This window comes from Nannospalax galili, unplaced genomic scaffold (assembly GCF_000622305.1).
Source record: "Nannospalax galili isolate Female #2095 unplaced genomic scaffold, S.galili_v1.0 scaffold805, whole genome shotgun sequence".
Classification (NCBI taxonomy): Eukaryota; Metazoa; Chordata; class Mammalia; order Rodentia; family Spalacidae; genus Nannospalax; species Nannospalax galili.
Window position 1 is genome coordinate 1,111,943 of NW_008353486.1, and position 10,795 is coordinate 1,122,737.

A 10,795-nucleotide genomic window follows, 5' to 3' on the forward strand; every position below is an offset into this window, starting at 1 on the left:
ACTCCGGCCTCCCGCCGGCCGGCGCCGCTGGGTCCGAGTAGAGCGTGCCGCAGGCCGCAGGCCGCCGAGCCCCCAGCCCACAATCCACCGCGGCTGCCCGGCCTGGGAGCGCCGCCGCCGACGGAGGCCTGGCGCGGCCGGGGCACCTGCCGCGCAGTTCCCCGAGCGAGAACCACGCGTGGCTCCCTGCGCGTCCGCCGATCGTGCTGCTCAGGAAGACGAGTCCTGCCCAATTCCCCCGCCCGAGGTGCCCCGAAGCCGGCGCCCCGGGCTGGGAGCAGACCACCCCCCACCCCCCTCCGACCCCGCAGGCCAACCGCCTAGTCCCGGCGCCCTAGCCCTCTAAGCGCACGGCCGTTCGCCTCCACCTCTCCGCACTCCTTTCACCCGCTCAGAGCAAACACGGTTCAGTTTCCCACGTTAAGGCCTCTCGAAGCCGAAAGGTCAACCAGAATAACCCAGTGGACTCAGAAAACAGTACTTCAGGCCTTTTCGAGGCTCGCCCAAGTTCCTGTCACGGTTCTCAGGCGCTTGAATGAGGAATTCCTGCTCTTTAAAGACTGAAAAACTTGGTATGTGTGTTTATTATTAAAAACTTGTATCTGTAGTTCATAACAGCATTCCAATGTGGAGATTTTTTATCTTAAACTAGTAAAACACAGTCTTCAAGACAGAGAATGTTTAACATTACAGTATTGTTTTTGTCTCCAGTTACCCTCGAGAGGCCAAATCAGGAGGCTTGGGATAGCAAGAGAAAAAAAAATCGGCCTCAAACATTTGAGGGCTATGTCTCTATTTTATAAAAATTTTATTCCATTTTGAAACTACTTTTTTTGCCTACAAATAAATTTCAGACATTTCAACACAGTCAAATCAAAAGTGAAAATGTAACTCAATAGGTGATAAATATAAACTGATGCAAGTTCCACTTCTAGCAAATCACTTTGAAAACTGCAGCCATAACTGAGAATTTACTCAGGAAAGAACAGTTGAGGAGAGGAAAGAGCAAGGGGAAAGGAACACAAGAAAAGACTGGGAAGGAAATCCTTGCATTTTATTTTTCCAAATTCAGTCCGCGACAGTGGCAGGCATGATAGAGCACTCACCCCTGTAACCAGAACTCTGGCGTAGAGACAGCTGGATTAGTTCTAAGCCATTCTCTGCCCACATAAGGAGGTCAAGGCCTGTCTGTGCTACATGACACCCTGTCTCAAAATACAAAATGCTACAGTGTTGCAGGAGGGTAGTAAGGAGGGTGAGAAAAAGCCCAATATGTAATATCTTTAACTACATAATTTAAAAGTTCTCTTAAACCCTTGATCTCTTATAAAACCAGATTACTTTACATAGAAACAAAGTACAGTGGTTACCAGATGTTGGGGGTGGATAAACCTGAACAGGGAGATGGTTGAATAAATACACCACACTTCAGTCAAAAGGAATAATTTTAGTTTGTTGCACAGCACAGTTACTATAATTGTTATCAATGCATGTTTCAAAACTGGTAAAAGAGTAAATTTTGAATGTTCTTCCCATACAGACTTAGTTGAAGTAATGGATGTTAGTATGATTTAAAGCATTCTACAGTGTGGTGCTATATAAACATGTAAATTCTGTACCACAAATTTTTATTATCATTTGACCATTTATAAACTTTTTAGACTCTTTGAACAGATATATTTACATTGCGAAAATATTAGGGAAAAGGCTATGGGAATTTCATCACTTACATCTGGAGTTCAGTTTGTAGATGATAGTAAAGAATGAATTACAAAGTTCTTAGATTTTGAACCTGCATTATAAAGTCAACAGCAGTTAAAAAGCTGCCTTAGGTTTGGTTGGATTTGGCCTTTCAGCAAATAGTTGTGTTTACACCCCACCTCCCCCCAGACCCCCCCCCCAAATTCCAAGTTGTTCTAGTTGGGACTTGTATTAATTGATAGCCATTGGGTGTTTCCCCAACACTAGAACAAGACAAACTGGTTTGCTTCCTCCGGGTTGGTAACATGCCATAAGAAGAAAGGACACATTAAGTACTATGCTGAGTTCTTTTAGGTATCCAACAAAACGTTTAATTTTACTTTTTCTCAGAACAGTTCATAATCTGAAATTCAAACAGAAAAAGTGTTGATGATCAGGTTTGCAAGATTAAAATGTATAAATTGAACAAGCAATTTTGTTTAAAGGTAAAGTTCAAAATAATAAATTTGATTGTTACCACTTGAATCATTTTAATATTAAAAAGAAATGCTAAATTACAAACGTATAGATAATGGTGCTCAATTTCCAAAATCAAGGTGAAAGAAAATTTTTAAAAACTGATAAAATATTCTTTCACTGCTTAATTACCATGTTAGTAAAACTGTACTTGGCATATCTATTATACTTGTTAAGAATGATTAAAGATCGGACAAATTTCTTTTAATAGGGCTGGAGATATGACTCAATGATTAAGTAGGTTTGCTATGCTTGCAGAGAATAGGAGTTTGGTTTCCAACACCCAGGTGGGATGGTTCACAATGGCTTATAACTCCAGCAGCTCTAAGGAATCTGATGCGTTCTTCTGGCCTCCTCTGGCACCCACACGAATGTGCGCATATACAAACACAGGCGCACACACACGCACACACACACACACACACATATATATATATATATATATCTCAAAACTTTTTTTAAAGATAGCACCAAGTATGTGTTCTGTGAAGTTGGGCGTGGTGAATCATGTCTATAATCCCAGTGCTTGGAGGCTGAGTCAGAAAGATCACCAAGAGTTCAAGACCAGCCTGAGCTACACAGTGAGACCCTGTCTCAAACAAATAAATAAACCAACAAAAGAAAAAAAAAGAATAATTACATTAACATACACAGTGAGACTTGCACATTCATGTTTATTGCTGCACTATTCACAGTAGCTAGGAAATGGTAGCAACGTAGATGATCAACAGATGAATAAACTGTAGTACATGTGCACAGCGGAAATATATTTAGCTACAAAGAAAAATGAAATGTCATTTGCTGAAAAATCATTAAGTGAAGTAAAGTCAAATTCTGAAAGAAAAATACCATATCTTTTCTCTCATATGTGGAACATTAAATATATAGTAGTGGCTATCAGAAGAGAAAGTTCTTCGGTAAGGGAGGAAGAGAGAATAGTGGACTATGCATGCTATCGAAGAAGAGAGGGAAACTATTATTGGGGAGGAAGGGAACCAAAGGGGAAATCGGGGCACGGAGGAGGGTAGTAGGTGAGGAGAACAAATTGGAACTTCATCTAATGACACATATCTATGGAAATGCCATAATGAAATCCATTCCTTTATATGCGAACGTTAAAAATAATTTTTAAAATGTATGTTCTGGCGGTGGGGGGAGGGAATAAGGCAGGATGTGGTGGTGCACACTTGTAATCCCAGTACTCAGTAGCCTGAGGAAGGAGTGTCTGGAATTTGAGGCCAGCTTGGACATATAGTAAGTTCTAGGCCAGCCTGAGCTACATAGTGAGGCCCTATCTCATAAAACCAAAGACAGGAGATGCATCTCAGTGTTGGAATGTTTACCTAGTATGAGGAAGGCCCTAGGTTCATCCTCAACACTGATAGAAAATATGATGAGCAGGTGAGGTGTCACAGCAGGTAAAGGTCTTTCCACCAAGCCTGACAACCTGAGTTCAGTCCCCAGGACCTACATGGAAGAAGAAGAGAACCAACTCCCACAAGCTGTCCTCTGACCTCCATGTGAACATATACAGATCCATATATACACATACACACAAGTAAATGTAATTTAAAAAAATTTTTTTAACAACCAGGTGTGGCAGTGCATGCCTTTAATCCCAGCCCTCTGGAGGCAGAGGCGGCATATCTCTGTGAGATCAGGCCAGTCTGTTCTACGTAGCCAATTCCAGGCTACAGAGAAAGATCCTGTTTCAAAAAAATTGTTTTTCTGAAGTAGGGTCTCCCTGTAGCCCTGGCTAGTCTATAACTCACCATGTAGACCAGGATGGCCTCCAAGTCTCAGAGACCCACCTGGCTCTGTCTCCCAAGGTCTGGGATCAAAGATGTACACTCCCAGGCCCAGCCTTAACTTTTTTTAAAGATGAAAGATGCTAATCATCAGGATCATATATTCTTATTAAAGAGAAAGCAAGTTTTCCGATGGCACAGTATTGTAAAAAGTATGTGTTTGCTGTACATCAGTGTGTATTTGTGTAATGCTTGTGTGGTGTGTTGTATGAATGCATATTCATGTGTGTGAATAAACATATAAAGGCCTGACATTGATATCCGGTGTCTTCCCAGATGCTGGTCCATTCCACTTTATTATTGAAGCAGGGTCTCTCAATTGAACCCAGATCTCAGGAATCAGCTAGTCTAGCTAGTCATCTTCCTCTGGGATCTGCCTTCCTGTGCACTGTGATTACAGCCAGCAGCCACATCTGCCAGCTTTTATATGGGTTCTGGGATCTGAACTCTGGTCCTCCTGTTTGTACAGCAAGTGCTTTATTCACTGTGCCATCTCCCCAGCGCCCAGCACTGCCATTTTTAAGGATTCACTTGACAGAAACTACACATTCATGTACCCAGCACAGAGGAGTAAATAGAAAAAACATTTTGCAATTTAATAAGATTAAAGCAAACACTCTAACAGAACTCCAGAAGCAGAGGCAGATCTCTGTGAATTCTAGGGCAGCCTGGTCTACATAGTGAGTTCTAGCCAGGGCTACACAGTAAGTTCCTGTCTTTAAAAAAAAAAAAAAAAAAAAAGATATGAGTACTACCCCATCTTTTTTTTCATAGTAGTAAACCTTGATTCTATGAAATGGAAACTCATTCAAGTTCTCTACATCTCAGCCAAATGTGTATAATTATATTGTGTTTTTAATATAAATAAGTTATTTTGGGTAAGCAGAACCCACATGCACTCACAAACTGAAAATATTCTGACTGTTGTTTTATCAGAGTTTAGTTTTTTGATATAGTGACCTGAATTATTTTAGCCATTACATTTAAACTATTGTTAAATGTTAGTGTTTTTAAATCATAATTTAAAACTGCATGACCCTAGTCTGAGACCAGGTTTTGATAAATCCTTATTCCAAATGTAAAACATTTTTTTCAGTGCTGGAGATTGAATCCAGGATCTTGCACAGGAGAAACAAGTACTCTACCTGGACATCTTAATGGACAAAAACTTCCCAACTTATGTTGCATATGGCATAAGATGTTACATCTAAATATGCAGGCGCCACTAGGGAAGTCTGTAATATTTCACTTGGTAACTGTACTCAATAATCGCAAGTTTTCAAGGTACCATCTGTTTCTCCCATTCATCCATGTTAGCTGCTTGACTTCTGTGGAACAATTATTTTACTCTGTTAAATTTCTGTTATCTTTCTCTTTGGCTCTCATACTTCAAATATCCGTTTTGATTATCATGAGCAGCTATCATTTACTAGGAATTTATTGTGTTCCAAGCATAGGGAAAATCAAGGTAATGGTTTTCTGTTGTATATAAATTATCTCTAACTTAGAAATGTAAAGCAACATATTTATTATGTCATAGTTTCTGTAACAGCCTCTCTCACTCCTCTCTCTGTCTCTCTGTCTCTCTCTCTCTCTCTCTCTCTCTCAGCATAGCGCCTGTGCTGCACATGCCATCATGTCACACAATGCCATGTACCCCATATCCTACCTGAAACACTTCAGCTCAGATTCAAGACTATTGTATGGGGTTTCTGGGTAAAATGGTAGACCAGATACTACTTCTGTTGTATCTGATGAAGAAGAGTCAGAATAAGAAAAAACAGAACGCAGAATGTATGTCAAACAGGAGAGAGAAGAAGAGCCTCAGAAAGCAGCAAAAGAAGTGAAAGTTACCTGGGGAGAGGGTGGGAAAAGAAAAGGGAAGGAAGGAAGGAAGGAAGGGAGAGAAGGAGGGAGGGACGGAGGGAGGGATAGTGGAAGAGAGGCAGGCAGGGAGGGAGGGAAGAGGGAGAAGCACTGCAGAGGAGTAAGGCAGGCACAGCCTCCGGTGTGCAGTGCCCTGGTAGGGAAGGTGAAGCAGAAGACACTTCCGAACTCCGTTTTCTCCTCACTGAGTGGTGCTAAGGATTGAGCCGCTCAGAAGTAGATTCCCGAAAAAAAAAAAAAAAAAAAAAAAAAAAAAAAAAAAAAAAATCAGAAGAGATATCCAAATGAATCAACATACAAATCACAACACAGAAATGCAAGAAACATAAAAAATCAAGTCAGCATGACTCCTCTAAAGATAATAGCTCTTCAACTACTGACCTCAAAGATACTGAAGCAGGTAAAATGCCCCATGAAGATTTTAAAATGTTTCTGATAAAAATGATTGAGAGAGGACACAAGCAGATCGACTTAATCCAGACGCTGGAGAGGAAAGTAGGCAACATACAGGGAAAACTCTGCAAAATAGATGAGAAAATTAACAATATGGACAAAAAAGCCAGCAACATGAAAGAAAAATTCAGCAAGGAAATTGACACTTAAAAAATAAAAACAGAGCAAGTAGAAATATTATAAGTGAAAAACTTAGTGACTAGATGTGACTAGAAAAGAATTTCTCCATGGTGTATTATAGTCAGTATGTCAAAAATACAAAGCAGATCTTCCCTGGCTCCCAGTCAGCCAGACAGACCTTCCCAGCCAGGACTCTGACAAGCATACAGTACAACACTCATCAAAGATGCTTCTTTTTGCAACCAGTGGAGGCTACTGCAGAATTCCACAGCTGGTCAGTCACAGAGAATATACATCTGAGAGATGCCCAGTCCTAGATAACACATCTACAGTTGAACCGCTATACCTAAGGCTCATGGAACATAGCAGAACAAGGAGTAGAGAGACAGCTAATGCATCCCTCAACTCTCACCAATGAAACTTCCTTAGACAACACAATGTGTGATACACTCTCTTGGCCACAACTGGCCAAGTTTTAAAGAATAAGAGACTGCAGAATGTATATCCCTGGATAGGACTCCTATATTGAACCTCACCCACCCACAGCTCAGGGACCATTGCAGGAGAAGGGGTGGAAAGATTGTAAGAGCCAGGGCTAGTTCATGAACACAGGGAAGCAGAGGCTTTCAGGCCACTGGAAGCTTGCACATGTGAACTTGTAGCAATTGTGGTATCAAGCACAGGACCCATGCCAACTCAAACAGGACCCAGAGGGGAGGAGAGAAATGGGTGGCAGGTCAACCCTAGACTGAGAACTATTGAAGATTGATTGCTACTGGGTGAGGGAGAGTGTATGCCTTACATATGATCCTACATGGGCTGACTGGACTCCAGTGGATGAATTTGCACTGAAGGACATCTGTGTACCAGATAGGACTTAATATGTATGGCAGAATACATGAGGTTCAGAGGGGGAAGGAGAGGCATCTAAATTTAATTAAAAACTGTCATATGAAATTGCAAAAACTCAAAAAATTTGAAAGCTATTTCAAAAGACTAGTGACAAAATATTGTATTAGCTTAATTTTTATTTTTCAGGCCTTCTTATAACTAATGGTTAAAGAGATATGTTTGTAAAACAATATGAAAGCATGTCTAGATTATAACAGCTTGGCTGATAAGATGGCTAGATTTTAAACACACAGGAAGCAATGACTAAGAACAACACATTTTTGCTGAGAAGATGAATGGATAAATGTTTGGATTAATACAAAGAACTTAGCTAGTAAAGTTACTACAAAAAGAAAAAAGGTAACACAAGCAAATGACATGTGTGGCTTTTAAAATGGACCCCACAGAAGCAAGATGCATCATTAATTGTATTTTCCATTTACCAGAACTTAGTCCTACAGTCCTTCTAACTGCAGGGGAATCTGGGAAATGGCCTATTTCATAGAAAGAAAAAAAGAAATTCAGTGAACGTTACATCATCTCTAGTAAACTGCTAGAACTCTTTGCTTTGAAATTATCACTTGAAAGTTAAAAGAAGGGGCTGGAGGGATGTCTCAGCAGTTAAGAGCACTGACTGCTCTTGTAGAGGACCCAGGTTTGAGTCCCAGCACCCACATGGCGCTATGAACTGTCCTTAACTCCAGATCTAAGGGAATCCAAAGCCCTCTTCTGACCTCCGCAGCACTGCACGACATGGGTGCACTCACATACATGCAGGCAATACACTCATACACATAAAATAAAAATAATAACTATTCTTTGAAAAGTTAAAATTTAAATCACAAACATTATTTACATACTTATAGGTAAGTTAAAAGAAAAAAATTAAATCAGAAACATTTTTTTATATTTATATTTATAGGTAAACTGATTTTCAGAAAAATCCTATAAATTTGAATTTTCGAATAAATGTTCTATGCTACCAAACTTTAAAAAAAAAAAAAAAAAAAAACAGAGAAGTTATGTAAGAAGCTGTAAGGACTGAAAAAAAAAAAAAAAAAAAGCATCACATATACAGCTGGCTGAGCATGGTGGCTCACACCTTTCATCCCAGCACTCAGGAGGCGGAGACAGGCTGGATGTCTATGATACTGAGACCAGCCTGATCTACATAGTGAGTTCCAGGCCTGCTGGGGCTACAGGGAGATCCTGTCTCAAAAAACAAACACACCAACAAAAAGCTGTAAGGGGAGGAGGGGAGGGGGGAGAGATGGATCAGTGGGTAAAAATGCTTACCACCAAGTCTGACAACCTGAGCTCTAACCCTAGGACACAAATAGTAGGAAGAAACTGACTCCCACAAGTTGTCCTCTGAACTCCACATGTACACTGTAGAATGCTCCTAACACACACACACACACACACACACACACACACACACACACACACACACAAATAACTAAATAAATAAATAAATGTACTTTAAAATGTTTAATTTAATAAATAATAAAAGCCATAAGGGAAAAATGCCAACTCACAAAGGCAGAAACATCATAATAAATCAGATTATTGTGTCAGCAGCCCTCAAAGCCAAGAAAGCATGAAACAATATATTTTGAGCTCTGAAAGTAAATAACTGCCAAACAATAGTGCTATAATCAGCAAAGCTATCTTTTTAAAATCAAGGGACATTTCATGACAAGCACAAACTAATAATACAGTTCATGACCACCAAAGCAGCAGTGCAGAAGATACCTAATGGAATACTATACACAATGGAGGAAGAAAGACAGCCTCAAGTCATGAGTGCACAGGAAAGAATGCATTTCAGAAGACGGCGAAACAAAGTAGCGCCAAGAAGGAATCCACCACAGTCCAACACAGCCAACCCCTGTGTGCCAACAAGGGAGAAAGTAAAAAGCAAACAATCTGACCAGAAGAACAACCAATAAAATTACAGGAATTAGGAGACATGTCTCTATAATAACCTTAAATATAAATGGTCAGAGCTATCTAATAAAGAGATACAGACTATCCAGCTAGATTAGAGCCGGGCGTGGTGGCGCATGCCTTTAATCCCAGCACTTGGGAGGCAGAGGCAGGTGGATCTCTATGAGATTGAGGCCAGCCTGGCCTACATAGTGAGCTACAGGTCAGCTGGGGCTACAGGGAGACCCTGTCTCAATAAGACAAAAATTAAATTAATTAAAAAAATAGAAATAGGGCTAGGAATGTAACTCAGTTGGTGGAATGCTTGCCTAGTATTCATGAGGTTAAATACCCAGCATCACATAAACCAGGTATGGTAGGGCATGCCTAGAATTTCAGCACTTGGGATTTAGAGGCAGGAGGATCGGAAGTTCAAGGTCATCTATTATGAGTTTCAGGCCAACCTCTGCTAGAGATCCTGTCGAAGGAGGAGAAGGAGGAGGAGGGGGAGAGGGAGGAGGAGGAAGAGGAGGAGGAAAAAAAAGAAAAGAAGGAAGGAAGGAAGAAAAAAGATCTCAAAATAAATAATGTAATGATACACCTCAAGGACCTGCGAAAACAAGAACAATCGACAATCCACACACAAAAGCAGTTGATGGCAAGAAATAATAAAGATCAGAAAGAAATGGAGACTAAACAATATAGAATCAGTCAAATAAGAGTTGGTTCTTTGAAAAGAAAAAATAAAATTTGGAAACTCTTATCAAAGCTAACCAAAAGGAAAAAAGAGAAAATCCCTGTTGATAAATTAGAGATGGAAAGAAGTTACCACAGATTTTGATGAAATACAGAGAATTTTTAGGGAGTACTTTGAAATTTTCTAATTCAAAAACCTGAAAACCTAGACACATGACCCATGAAATTAAATCAAGAAGATATAAACAGCTTTAACATATCCATAACAATCAATGAGATAGGAGCAGTCATAAAGTCTTACAACAAAGAAAAGCCCAGCACCTGATGGATTCCTTGCCAGATTATACAGAGCTTTAAAGAAAAGCTAACACCAGTGTTCCTTAAACTGTTCCATGAAATAGAAAGGGAGGAATAATATCAAACTACAAAACCACCACTACCATGGCAACAAAACCAGGTAAGAATATAACAAAGAAATAAAAGGACACAGCATATGGGAGAAAATATGCGATATTTGTCTTTTTCTGTCCCTACTACCTCACTCAGGATGCTTGCCTCCAGTTCTATCCATTTACCTGTAAATTTCATAATTTCATTTTTCATATTGGCTAAATAATATTTCACTGGGAAAATGTACCACATTTTTAAGTTATTTTTTAATTTGTAATAACTACATGATTAGAAGAAGCATTTCATTACAGCTTTGACATATTCAGTAAAACACTCCAGAGCAAGAGTACATCTCTTTCACAAGTGGCTGTAAGTTTCTAGGTTCACAGTTGAATTAATGCAGT

General features: G+C 39.9%; 1 long non-coding RNA gene across 1 annotated transcript in view; it reads left to right on the plus strand.

The window, feature by feature from the left end:
- Window positions 1–6: 6 nt before the first annotated feature.
- Window positions 7–10,795, plus strand: part of LOC115067276 — a 23,861-nt gene continuing 13,072 nt past the window's right edge. The window contains exon 1 of the long non-coding RNA XR_003846696.1: window positions 7–572. This is a non-coding gene — a long non-coding RNA (uncharacterized LOC115067276). The remainder of the gene's footprint in view (window positions 573–10,795) is intronic.